We start from the raw sequence: 12,850 nt of genomic DNA on the forward strand, positions 1-12,850 counted from the left end.
AGTGTACAGTTTTATGGCATTAAGTAAATTCATATTTTACTACCATCACCATCATCCATCTCCAGAACATTTTTCATCTTCCCAAACTGAAACTGTACTCACTAAACAGTAACTCATTTTCCCATCCCCCTGCCTCTGGCTAAATTTTGGATTTTGCAGGGAAGATATGGGTGACATAGCAGGAAGGAGGCAGAACTGGTAGGAAGCAATAGTTAAGGAAAGCGCCAAGAAGCCTTGGAGAGTGGGTCTTAAGTATTTTTGGATCATGGATTGAATATAACAGAGTTCACAGATCTCCCTAGAATGTACAGATGCTTAGTCCTGTTATATTTTGTAAATAAACTTTATATTAGAGTAATACTAGATTCAGAAAAAAGTTGCAAAGATAGTGCAGAATTCTTACATACTCCTCACGTAGTTCCACTGTTAACATTTTAGATTGCCACATACACTTATTAAAACTCAGAAACTGACATGTATTTGTTACTATTAACTCCAGACTTTGTATTTCTCCAGTTTTCCTATTATTTCTTTTTTTTGTTCCAAGATCCAGTCCAAGATATTATATTACATTGACTTGTTATGTCTCCCCAGTCTACTTTGATCTGTGACAATTTCTCAATCTTTTCTCATTTTTCATGACCATAACAGCCTTCAGTAGCACTGGTGAAGTATCCTGTAGAATGTCCCCCAACATGCATTTATTTTTCTTGTGATTAGTTTCATAACTTTTCATATAAGTTAAGGTTTACACAGACCCCCGAGGCCCTTCCATGGGCCTCATTATTACTGCAAATAGGAATTTAAAAGGGCATGCTGGCCTGTTTTTAAGATAAATTAGAGGTGGTAGCCCATTAGTGGGATAGGAAATTGATGTAGTATGTTGCCACTGGCCTTTTAAATAATATATTAAAAGCATCAGAGTGTTGAGTAAGGGCAAGTATTTTAATTTTTGTTTTGTTTATATGTGCGTATTCTAGGTCATTGTATAAAATGTATGTGGTGGGCAGAATTTCCCCATTACCTTCACCCCTGGTTGTCATGCCTGTTGAATATGTTACATGGCAAAGGGGATGTTGCAGATGTATAGGCATACCTTGGAGAAAATGTGGGTTCAGTTACAGACCACTGCTATAGAGCAAATATCGCAATAAAGCGAGTCACAATTTTTCTTGCTTCCCAGTGCATATAAAATTATGTTTACACTATATTAAGTGTGCATTAGCATTATGTCTGAAAAAATGTACTGTACATACCTTAATTAAAAAATATAGCTAAAAAATGCTAATCATCTGAGCCTTTAGTGAGTTGTAATTATTTTGCTGATGGGAGTTCTTGCCTCAGTGTTGATGGTGGCTGACTGATCAGGGTGGTGGTTGCTGAAGGTTGGGGTGGCGGTGGCAATTTCTTAAGACAACAATGAGGTTCGCTGCATAGATTGACTCTTCCTTTCACGAACGATTTTTCCATAGCATAGGATGCTGTTTGATAGCATTTTACCCACAGTAGACCTTCTTTCAAAATTGGAGTCAGTTCTCTTACATCCTGCTGCTGTTTTACCAAAGTTTACACAACATTATGAATCCTTTGTTGTAATTTCAGTAGTCTTCACAGCATCTTAGCTGGGATTGGATTCCATCTCAGGAAACCACTTTCTTTTTGTTCATCATAAAAAACAACTCTTCATCTATTAAAGTTTTGTCCTGAGATTGTAGCAATTCATTTACATCTTCAGACATCACTTCTAATTCTGGTTCTCTTGCTATTCCTTCATACTCTACTGAAGTCTTGAAGTTACCATGACAAATATGAGGAAGTTTGAGATGTTGCGAGAATTACTAAAATGTGACACAGACATGAAGCGAGCAAATGTTGTTGGAAAAATGGAGCTGGTAGGCTTGCTTGATGCATGGTTGCCACAAAATTTTGATTTGTGAAAACCCGCAATATCTGTGAAGTGCAATAAAGTAAAGCACAATAAAACATGGTGTGCCTGTAATTAACGTTAGTAATCAGTTGACTTTTAAAATAGTTTATCCTAGATTATCTGGGCAGGCTCAAAGTGATCACATAAGCCCTTAAAAGCAGAGCTTCTGGCTGAGGGTAGAAGAGAATGCCAGAAAGATTCAGAACATTAAAAAGACTTGAGCAATGCCTGCTGGCTTTGAAGATGGGGGAGGGCCATGAGCCAAAGAATGTGGGCAGCCTTTGGAAGCTGAGAACAACCTCTCACTGACAGCCAGCAAGGAAACAGCAGTCCCACAACTGTGTTGAACTGAATTCTGCCAGTAACTCGAATGGTCTTGGAAATGGATTTTCCCTTAGAACCTGCAGACAGAGCCCAGGCCAACTGTTCTTTTTGCTTTGGCCTTTGGCCTTGTGAGACCCTGAGCACAGAATCTAGCCACACTGTGCCAGACTTCTGACCTGCAGAACTGAGGTAAATGAGTGTTGTTTTAAGCTGCTGAATTTATGGTAATGATGTATTTTTTACTGAGGCTCAAGGTAAAAAAAAATTGGAAAATACTGCCGTAGTGTTAAGGATCACGGATGGGGGTCAAGAGACTCATCTCGCCACTCCTATGACCTTAGATGACAGCATGTCAATAACCCCCTTTGAGTTTTCTCTTGTCAGTTGAGTGGGTTATTCTAAAGTTTCTTCCACATGACATTTTTCTATTATGAACTGCTTTATTTTTTTCAGTAAAATTTACCTTCTTTAGTGCACAATTCTATGAGTTTTGATAAAGGCATACAATTACCATCTCGATCAAGGTATAGAACAGTTACATACCACAGAAATTCCTCTCCCACTCCACTGGTGCCTCAGCCCCTGGCAACTACTGACCTATTTATTGCCCCTATAGTTTTGCCTTCATAAAAGTAGTTATACAGCATGTAGACTTTTGAGTCTGGCTTTTTAAATTTGTCATAATGCATTTTAGATTCACCTGTGTTGCGAATATCAGTAGTTTGCTCCTTTTTATTGCTGAGTAGTATTCCATTGTATGGAATGTGTGTGTCATTATTTTGTTTCTCCATTCCCCAACTGAGGGATGTTTGGGTTTCTAGTGTCAGTGATTATAAATAAAGCTGCTATAAACATTTGTGTACAGGTTTTTGTGTGAACATAAATTTTCATTTCTCTTGGGAAATACATGTGGAAATGCTGGATTTTATTGTAAATATATGTTTAATTTTTAAAGAATCTGCCCAACTGTTTTCCAAAGTGGCTGTACTATTTTGCATTTGTATCAACAGTGTTTGAGAATTTCAGGTATTCTGCATCCTTGCTAGCATTTGGTATTAACTTAAAAAAAAATTTAAAAAACCATTCTAATAGGTATGTACTGCCTTCTCATTGTGGCTTTAATTTGCATTTCCCTAATGAGTTGTGTGTTGAGCATTTTTTTTCATGTATGTATTTGTCACTATAAGACTTTGGTAAAGCGTCTGCTCTCATCTTTTTCCTATTTTTAAAATTAAGTTGATTTTTTTCCCCCTCCTCCCTGATTTTTAAATTGAATTTTGAGAGTTCTCTTTGTATTCTGGATACAAGTCCTTTATCAGATATGTGTTATGCAAATATTTTCTCCCAGTCCCACCTGACATTAAGTTATTTTTAATCATATAAATAATTCTTAACTGCATTCAGTCTTGTTGGTGAAATGACTAACGTGAGGCGCCTGTGGCTTCCAGGGGACTCCTTGCTGTTTTGATATTTCTGTATAAGGCCTGTGGAAAAGTAGGGCTTCCTTCGTGGTCAGCAACTACTGTGCCTTTCTCCTGCCTTGTTGTTCATCTATCAGGCACGGACTAGTGGGTCAGGAAGGGAGGCTGAGTTCCCAGTGTAGCTGGCTGGAAATGCTAGAGTGGAATTTCCTGGTGTCTTACTTAGGTCACACGTGGGTTTGGGGGAAGGCAAATGAGACCATTACTAGGTATTAAGTAGGGTGAAGGCCTCAAGCTTCTGAAACCTGGTGTTAACAATGCAAAAGCCTAACATTCTAAAAGAATAAGATTAAATTATGCTAAAAATTCAAAAAAATTAAAGTTTGTCCCTGTTTCTTCTTTTTTTGTGTGTGTTTGAACCAGGGATCTGACATTGCTTACTCAAGGCTAAATAGCTCCGAATAGCCCCATGCTTAAAGCATTTTTCTTTATTTTCCCAATTAATTGGTACAGATATATTCTACCTCATCTTGGATATAGTTTTACTTTTTAGGGTTTTTTATTCCTGCTTTCCCATGGGGATCTTATTTCCCTTGCCAGATCTATAAAATTTAGGTAACTTGGGTTCTTCAAGAAACAATGAATTCTAAATAGTGGGTATGTATATTTGATTCAGGATGGCAGAGTGAGTATTCTTCACAGTCTCCCTTCTCTAATACCTACCTAATTAAATAAATGAACAATCACTACCCGCCAAGTTCATACAAATTAGCAAAGTATTTTACCTCGACAGTCAAACAGGGAATACATTGCAGTACCAGAAACTTCAAAAAAGGACCCACTAAGGAATGACATAGAAGACCCTGGAATTGAGAGGAAATGAGTCACATAAAAAGGTTCCTAGCCCCATTTTCTAGAAGTCGTAACTATGTGTCACCAAAATCCTGAGAATGCTTACTTATACTCTCAGTCAGGAGAAATGAAAACTGAGGAGGTATCACCCTTTCCTTTTTCTGATTGGAGAGAAGTGAAATGTTCACTGGGAGAAATGGGTGAGGCAGGTGCAAGTGAACCATTTTTGGTGACTGAGGGCTCTAGGCTAAACTAGAGGGTGAACCTAAAGGCAAAGGGACTTGTCTAAGGAGATTGGAATACAGCCTCCAGCAAGGTGGAGTGAGCCCAAGGACTGTAAATTAACCTTCAAGTTGACCCACCTTCTAAGCTGAGCTCTCCCCCTCCACTGACCACACTGTAGTCTACAGGCAAAGTATATAGAACAGGAAAGATCCAGCCCTCAAACTATAGCTCCCTAGAAAACAAGTGGTTACGAAAATGGATGCTGGAGCCAGAATGCCTAATTTCTAATCTGCCTCTGCTACTTACAAGTTACTTAACCTCTTAATGCCTAAAATTCCTCATCTGTAAAATGGAGATGGATAGTAATAATAGGATTCTTATGAGGATTAAATAAGTTAATATATAGAAAGCACTTAGAACAGTGACTGGCACATAGTAAGTACCATAAGGCTAAGTGTTAGATAATATTGCTGTTATTATATTAGAGGAAATAAAAGATCCAAGCATGAACAGAATGAAAATAAATAGCACAACGATATAAATAAGCAACAGCAAAACAAACAAACACAGAAACATAGTGTCCAAAACATAAGAAACTTGATCTAGAAGAAAACATTGCTCAAGGAACAGAAGAAAATTCCTCGTGAGTGTTTTGGATTACAGACTAACATAATAATATAAATTCAATAAAATAAGAGTTCAAAAGCTAAGTAATAAAGAGATGAAGAGGAGGTCGCAGCCCTCGCTTAACTTTTCTTTCGCTACCGGCTATCTGAACCGCGGAAGTGTGCTGTTCCAGCTTGGAGATGCGGTGCAGTGCAGTGCAAAGGAAACAAGCATGCGGCCCTGCCCAGAATACCATGATCAGAGCCCTTTGCTTATAATAATATGCTCCAGTATGTGAGCTGTGGTGGGCTTTCTCCAAGAATTTGGAAATAAGAGGTAGGAAGATTGCTCTTTGAAAGTGGAACCTCAAAGTCAAGCACTTCAGAGGCTGAATTGCTTCCAGACTCAACTAGATCTGATCAAATCTGTCCAGAAGAATGTGTCAGTCAGTAGTAGGCACTGAAAGTGAGGAAGGAATCCCAGAGACACGTTGGTAGAGCCCATCACCCACTAGTAGGTAGCTTAAGCCTTAGCCAGTGCCTCTAAACACTGCAGTCCTACTGGCCAGACGTGTCAGCCTGTCCCATTCAGATGCCTTCAAACACTGGAATCATATATTTATCTCCCTTTGTTCTGAGCCCACTCCTAGCAATGGTTTGATGCTAATCTGACTTCCCATGTAGCTCTGCCTCAGAAAGAAAAGGCACCAATCATGGGAATTTGGACTATTTCCATTCACCGTGACAGTGATTTCTCTTTGTGAATGAATAGGACCATTTCCATCTATGAGTTGTCTGTCCATGTTACATCATTAAAGAGAGATGAGAGGGTGTGGTGGCCATATACACTGGGAGTATACAGTCCTTCTGAGAGTTGTCTCACATTGTAGGTTACTGACTTGCCAAGCAAGGGCCATGGGCAAGGGATGTGTTCTTGGAAAATTGTGTACAGCCAGAAAACACGTTACAAGAAAATTTTCCATAGGAAATGATCTAGGAGGGAACTGAGGCATTTGTCACATTTGGGAGAATCTGAAGGCTGTGTTATGCCCCTATTTATAAAATTATATATATATATATTTTAATGTGTCAGATATGTTGGTGCAGGAAAAGAGAGAAAGGGGATGCTGCAGGGTCAGGAGAAGGTGATCTGCACAGGTCAAGGGTGTGGGACACCATGAACCAGGCCTAAAATAATCAACACACAAATGTCCAGTCTCAAGGCAGTGGAAACCAAGGGGCAGATGAGAAAGATAGCATTGCTGTTCACTGGCTATTGTGCCGAAGTGCCTGGCAATGGCATTTCTGGTTTTCTGTATTAGGGTAAAGGCTAATTTGCTGCAAAAAATATGCCCCCAAACACACTGGCTTAACTAAAGTAAAAATTTATTTCTCCTCCATGTAACAATTCAATTGGTCTAGGCTAGCAGGGCAGCTCTGCTCCATGGGGTCATTCTGGGATCCAGGCTCCTTCCATCTTACTGCTTCGTCATTCCCTACTATTGTACTGTCCAATAGAACTTTTTGTGACGATGGAGATGTTCTACTTCCATGGTCTACAATATGGTAGCCACCAGTCACATGTGGCTTTGAGCACCTGAAATGTGGCTACTGTAACTGCGGAATTAAATTTTTAATTTTACTTAATTTAAATTTAAATAGTCACAAGTGTCTAGTGGTTACCGTATTTGACAGAGTAACTCTAGGCCAAAGCTAGATGGTCTCCAGGTTCAGTTCCAGTTCACAGGAAGCAGGAAGAGAGTGTTAGTAGGATGAAGGGCTTGTCTTTTATGTTGGAGAGGACCCAGATATTGCACACATTATTTCAGTTCAAATCCCATTGATCCATATTTCGTCATTTTGCCAGATCTAATTGCAAGGTCAGCGAGGAAATACTGTTTCTGGCTAGGGGACCATGTGCCCAGCTACAACTCTATTATTATGGTCAAGTGACAGACAGATTTTGGTGGACGTCTAGAAGTCTTAGCCACAACATCTCATCTTTACAATGCTTTACTCTGGGGCTGTGCTCACATTAACAATTATAAGCCTCAGGGATAACAATCACTAGTCCATAAGGTCACTGTGTGGGTCACAATGAGATAGTGCTAATAAAGTCCTCGACATCAGGCCAGGCACATAGTATTGAATTAACACTGGGCATGGTTATCGTAGCTTTTGTTAACTCCAGGGTCAGCCTTCAGTAATGCTTGCTGAGCACTGCAGCCCTTCCTATTTTGAACATGGCTAGCCTTTGGGAGCAAAAACTCTAAGAAATCAGGGCTCTTTCGAACACCCGTAAGGGAAACACTGACACTGCACACTGGCACTGAGTTTGTTTAATGAGTTTGCTTCTGAGTAAAAGGTTCATCTTGATGTGTTTGTAATCCCAGGTTTCTTAGCCTGAGACATACTCAGTGAAATTATTAATGTCACCGTGAAAGACCTTTTTGGAGACGCTCGAGAGCTTTTACCCAAGGCAGACAACATGTCCCTTTTGCTCTTCACTCCCTAACAGAGTCTAGTAGAGCAAACGGAGAAAGACATGATTCGAAAACGATATCTCTGCCCATTGGTGCACAGTATCTTCTTGATGTGCTGATAATGAGCACATATCTACCATATTAGAAAAGACAGAGCCTGACCAGGGCACCGCAGGGCACCCGTGAAGTAATCTGTCCTCATCTCAGGGATGTAACACGAAGCGGAGATCAATGTTTGGCTTTTTAAATTACATGAGTAAAGATAATGAATTCACTAAAGACTCTCAGTGCCTTTTAAAGAAATACGTCATTTCACAGTAAACAACTGTAAAACAGTATTTCGAAACAATGGTGATGATCTTTCTTATTTGCCTTACCTGCTAAAAGAAATTTTGTACCTTCGATGCTTCAGCATCGTAAAATACTCCTTCAGGTGAATGCTGAATGAAAATCTTGGGGATAATTTCAGGATTCCTCCTCTTGTCACTTTTACTATATGGTATATATTAAAAGCAAGAAGCTAAATTGGTTTGCCTCCTGATTGTCATCCCTAATTGCAAGTGACATGAATCACAGTGATTTCACGAAGCAGTTTGTAAAAGCGAAAAGATCTGTTAGTCAGAATGTGTGTCCTAATAGAGAAAATGTCAGACATAACAGAATGGAGAGAGAAATTTCCCAAGAGAGCTCACTGCCACGGGAAACCCTCAAGCTCAGAGCTTTAGAGAGAGCCTGTGGCCTAGAAGCAGACGCTTGGGCTCAAGACAAGAGGGAAACCTAAGCTGGGGTGGCACTGGGAGAGGGGAAGAGGAGAGTGAATATGCCAGCAGGTGCCAGCAAATCAGTATCTGTGCTAACAAGGACGAGTCGACACTTCAAGGGTGGCATGCCGCAACGTTCATGAACGTAGCCCAGGGCCCCGCAAAGTCTAGCGTGGCCACACAGTCCTATCTATGGAGAATTCGCAAGGGAATTCGCAAGGGGATTCCTCTGTGCTAAAATAGAAAGGGCTGAGTTTTTCCTGGGATTTGATTCTTGTGGTTTTTTTACAGCTAGTGGTTTAGGAATGATGGTATAGTATGCCCTGGGGGAAAGTGTCCACTAAAGTTGGCAGTGAGAGCCAGGAGTCATAGCTGGGACAGATGGATAGGTGATCCTCTTTCAGGTGATGCTGGGAAAACATCTCCCAGTGTTCTAAAGGATAAAACAAAATGTTGCAGTTGTGAGACTCTGAGAGTAAGAATGCCTTGCTTCCCAGCTGATATAATTGGAGGAAAAGTGCTGATAATTGATCATACTAAAGGTCAAGTCCGATCAGCTCTTTTTATTTAAAGTCCTCTGTGACTACCTATTGGCCTTCAAGGTAAAGTCCGATCTGCTTAATAAGACTTTACAAGGTCTTTGTAGTGGGACCTTGCCACCTCTCTATTTTTGTTTCCCTTCTCTCCTCTCCTTGTGCTTCAGCCATTCTGGGGGTCTGCCGAGGGGGCCCTGCTTTCTGGGGCCTGGCAGATGCTGTTCCTACTGCCTGCTGTACTTTTCTGCTCCTCATCCTCCTCTTCTGCTTTTGCCTCCTGACTTCTACTCTCTTTTCAAATCTAAGGCCGAGAATCTTTTCCTGGCCACTGTCCTTGGTGAGTGTAGGTGCCCTTGTTCTGTGCTCCCACGTGCTCTACCTCTCCCCATCACAGGACTACACTGTTGAATCAGTGCGTGGTTCCCTGTCTATGTCTCCCATCAGACTGCCAGCTCCACGAGGGTGGGGAAGGGTTTGCCTGCTCAAGCTCTGGTGTAAGACAAGGAAAAGATTTGTTTGAAGAAAAAAAAAGCATTAAAATATTTATAGCTTTAAAAAAGTAATATTTGATTATTTTGAAAAATTTAAATAACACAGAAGATTAAAAGTGGAAGTTCCCTTTAGGACAGCTCCGCGTTAAAGTCCCCATCCTTGTAGGTGACTACTGTTACCAGTTTGCTGTTAGCCTTCTACCTTTTTGTATGTGTTTTCATAATCATAATATATTAAAAAAAGCTGTATAATGATATATATGAGATATAGATAGATATATATAGGTACAGATTTATGCACCCACATACCATTTGTATAAAAACGTGTGTGTGTGTGTGTGTGTGTGTGTGTGTGTGTGGTTAACAAGTTGAAAGCGACAGAAATGAATCATGGTTGATTTTAGACAGAAAAGGAATTTAAGTAGCTCACAGACTCAGCAGTAGGCTAAAGAAGCAGGTGTGGAAAGTGGGCAGAATGGGAGCTGGACAACTAGCTCACGGTTGGACTCCCCCACAGAGCAGATTTGGTGAGGACACTTCCTCTGTCCCCTGAGCAGAGACTCCTCAGCTGGGTCCCCGACTGCCTCCGTTAGTGCTGCTTGCTGCTGCTAGTGCTGCCTCTGAACAACAAACGCTACTGTCAGGGCCACCAGTGTCCCGATGGGGTCCACCCTGGACCCTCCCCGGTGTTTGCATCATTAACTCTCCGTACAAAAGCCCAGTCTGGACTGGGTTAGTCAGGAGAAGACAGACAGCCAGCTGCAGACGGACTGGACGTGCAGGTGTTGGGCAACTTTGATGCCTAGACAGGTGGCCTCTACTTTTCACTACCTCTCCTCCCTTGTGATTTTTCTTCTTCTAGTATTTTTTGTTTTCTTTTAATTCTTAAGATTTTGATACATCTGGAATTTAGTTTGGCCTACAGAGTGACATAGAGAAACTACTCGACTTCTTTTCTGGATGGCTACTCAGTTTCCTATATTTTAAACATAATCCATCCCTACCCCTACATGTGATGTTTTCAGATACATTGATCTGTCTATCTGTGTACTAGTACCAAACTTTATTTAATTTAAATCTTTGGTCAGAATAAACTATATATGTTTTTTTTTTTTAAAAACTTCACAATTTGAAATAATTTCAAACTGGAGTTACAAGACTATACAAAGAATTTCTATATATCCTTCACCCAGATTCATGTCTGCTTTTCTTATCACTCTCTTTATTACATATATATTATTGTATAATTTTTATTCTGAAACATCTAAAAGTAAATTGCAGATATGATGTTCCTTTACTCCTAATTATTTTAATAACTATTTTCAAAGAACAAGGATGTTTAGTTACATAACCACAGTATAATGATAAAAATCAGGAATTTTAACATTGTTACAAAGCTATTACTTAATCTATGGCATCTATTCCAATTCTGTCAATTTTCTCAGTAATGTCCTTTACAGTAATTTTCATAGTAATTTTTTTCTGATCCAAATGCAATCCAGGACCATTCTTTCTATTTGGTTTTCATGTCTTTTTTGTCATCTTTACTCTGTATCAGATCTTTAGACTTTGTTATTCATGATTTTGACCTTTTAAAGAAAATTAAATATTTTTTTTAGACTCTAATTTGGGCATGTACAAAATTTTAAGAAGTCACACACTGTAGTATTTGCATCATTCAGGGTCCTGGCAGAAAACAGAGACACTTAGACAGTTTAGGAAACTTTAGCAAAGGGACAATTTTCAGAGATGTGGGCAGGATTAAGGGACACAACAAAGGATATCGAGAAGCCAGTCCCACTCCTGGGCGGGAAGGGCAAGGGGAGAGGACATCGTAGGAGAGCTGGAGGGAGCTGGAGCTTGGAGGAGAAATGCAGACCGGAAACACGCCCAGAGCGGGGAAGTTCCCACTTATGGGAGCCTCCTCCTTCCTTCCACTCTTTTATCTCTGCAGTGCCTCCCGTTGGCTGAGTTCAGCCAGAACCCAGGGGCAAGGGAGCATCAAGGTCAGCCTCCCGGCCTCCGTGCAGGACAGAGAAGGATGAAGAGTGGGTGGACAGGGGCCGTGGTCGGGCCGGGCGGAGAGAACCAGGCCTGGCACAGGACTAACTGGCTTACAATGAGAAAGAACCGTGCCCCACCTACTCCCTTCCCCATCCTGCTCCTCAGAGAGCCACCACCAGCCAGTCTAGTTTTTGTCTTTGTCTTTAGTATTTACTGTCTTTCGTATTTCTAAATAATAGACTTATACTGCCAATTTTTGATTTATTTTTGTTTGCATCATTAACTCTCTATGCAAAGGCCTGACTACCTTAACCACTGCTTCCCCTTCTTTCTCTCCCATCATAGTAATATGTATTTGTTGTTGTTAAATCAGTAGTCAGTGTTTGCATGATTATGAGTGTGCAAAAATTGTTCACTGTCAAACTGAGAGGTTTATGATGATCATGCCTCCCTTCTTTTTAAATTTCTTATTTTGTTCTGGAGTAATAAGCACATTGCTTTTTCCTTTGCCTAGCTTTCCACAAGCTTCTTGCTAAACTTATCCAAGCACTCTAACGTCTATGTATCATGCCTTTCAATACGATTTTCGATATGCTCAAATGTATCTGTTCCTTCTATTTAGTTTGTATTCCTCAGTCTGCCTGTTCTAACCTAGATGGGTTAGGATTTAGACTACCTATCTGCTGTCGTCTGGAAATTTCCTGTTGCTGTCGTGGTAGGCAAAATTATAATGACCTTCCTCAAGATTCCTATTCGTTGGTTAGTCAGTCAAACACCAGGTGCTACCATGGGGGACTTTGCAGATATTGCTAAGGGCACTAATCAGCTGATCTTAAAATAGGGAGATTATCTTGGTGGGCCCAGTATAGCCACATGAGCCCTTTAAAGCAGAAGGAGAAGGCAGAAAAGTTGGGCACAGAGATGTGGCAGGAAAGATGAGGGGCGGGTCAGAGAGATTTGAAGCATGAGAAAGATTTGACCTGCTGTTTTGAGCTTCGAAAAGGAAGAAAGGGAGCCACAAGCCAAGGCATAGGGGTGGCCACTTGAAGCTGAGACGGACCCCAAGGAATCAGGAACGTCAGTCAGACAACCACATAGAACAGTGTTCTGCCAACAACCTCAATGACCTTGGAAGAAGAGTCATCCTTAGAGCTTCCAGGAAGGGCTGCATCCTGCAACATTTTGATTTTAGCTTTGTGAGACTTTAAACAGGGAACCAGC

This window comes from Pteropus medius, unplaced genomic scaffold (genome assembly GCF_902729225.1).
Source record: "Pteropus medius unplaced genomic scaffold, Ma_sr-lr_union100, whole genome shotgun sequence".
In the NCBI taxonomy this organism is placed as follows: Eukaryota; Metazoa; Chordata; class Mammalia; order Chiroptera; family Pteropodidae; genus Pteropus; species Pteropus medius.